The sequence below is a fragment of the Cupressus sempervirens genome, chromosome 9, assembly GCF_028749045.1.
Source record: "Cupressus sempervirens isolate cs-2001-9-10 chromosome 9, ASM2874904v1, whole genome shotgun sequence".
Taxonomy (NCBI): Eukaryota; Viridiplantae; Streptophyta; class Pinopsida; order Cupressales; family Cupressaceae; genus Cupressus; species Cupressus sempervirens.
Window position 1 is genome coordinate 580,919,576 of NC_143126.1, and position 1,587 is coordinate 580,921,162.

At 36.9% G+C, this 1,587-nt stretch overlaps 1 pseudogene; it reads left to right on the top strand.

Moving 5' to 3' along the window:
* Positions 1-588: 588 nt before the first annotated feature.
* Positions 589-1,294, top strand: LOC149540001 (uncharacterized; annotated as a pseudogene).
* Positions 1,295-1,587: the final 293 nt, after the last annotated feature.

A 1,587-nucleotide genomic window follows, 5' to 3' on the forward strand; every position in this document is an offset into this window, starting at 1 on the left:
TACTATACTAAATGCTAACCGATCTCCACTATCCACTACCCTTCCATCACATTAACAAAAAATAAATTGCCTTTGCAACCGACATACGTCTCATTTTTGTTCAATAACAATTTTTGAAAAAGCCAATAAACCCCAGCAAAATTGCTCTCGACCAATCATAAATCTGAAATTTGCAACTAATAATTACATTTTCTTAATACAGCTACTTAAACCTTATGACACCTACTGAGTACCAAAAAAGAAATAGGGTGTGTGTGAAAAAAAACATTAGTTCACTGCCTTTTAAAAAGGAAGGGACTAATAAGTTTTCCCACATAAATTATGCTAAATATTAATAGTGTTGCTTCAAAAGGGGAAAAATAAAGTAGCACACAAAAGTTCAACAGGCTAGTTATGTGGATAGTTAATACAGCTCCATAGCGTCAAGAATTCTCACAATGGATTTTGAATATGTTCATGCGAAAACCAATAAAGAAGTAATCGAAATCATAGCTACAAAGAAAGGGTGTGCTCTTCTTGATCTAGGTTTTAACAAAGGAGAATTGTAATGGACATTTGTTAATTTGAGTTTATCTTTAGAGAATTGGAATGGATTCCAACCCACAATTTCACGTGGGCATCACAGTGCTTCAATAGAGAAAGCAAATTAACTTGAGCCCTCTGCCTATTTCTTCTCCTTCCTTTCACCCTAGAAACCATGCCATTTGATGTGGGCAACACAACCTTCCCATCTTCTTCACTATACTCAGCTCCTCCTTTTGTTAGGACCGAAGAAGAAGCTCCCCTTTTGGAAGAGCTGGGCATAAATACCCAGATGATATTTAAGAAAACAAGGAGCATACTAAACCCTTTTAAAGTGAAAACTGAGTTGCATGAAGATGCCGAGCTCTCAGGGCCCTTCATTATTTGTACGACTTTGGGAGTGTGCCAGCTGATCTCAAGGAAGCTCCAATTCAGAGTAATTTTAGGTTGGGTATGTTTGGCCTCCTTTTTCCTCTATGTTGTGATCAACATGTTGGTTGGAAGAAATGGAAACATAGATCTCTATAGATGCCTCAATTTTGTGGGCTACTATTTGCTGCCACTACTTTTGTTTTCTGCTCTGTGCCTAATAATTCCCCAGACTTCAAGAATTGCTCTAATGGTCATGGCAGGAGTAACGGTCATTTGGTGCACAAGGACTTGCACAACTCTATTAGTGGCATTTACACCCTACGCCGACCAATAGCGAAGCCTGATAGCTTATGCTTGCTGCTTGATTTTCACCCTCCTTTCTCTCCTTGTTGTTTTTTGACCATTTAGTTTTGATTGCCTACATCCATGTATATATTTGAGAGTTTCTTGTTGCGGTGTTTTAAATGGTACTCGATGGGTGCTTCCTTGTTTAATTATTAAAGATGTATTAGTTTTTTGTTAATAGTGATTATAGCACCGATATATGATGTGAGTTGCTTCTATTATATGTGCACAACATTGATTGTCCTACTCAATTGATTTGAAAAGAAGAATCATTGGTTAAATATGATCATGTACAATGAATTCTTCTGTTTAGAAATAATATTATTAAACTCGGGTCTGGACTCGAGA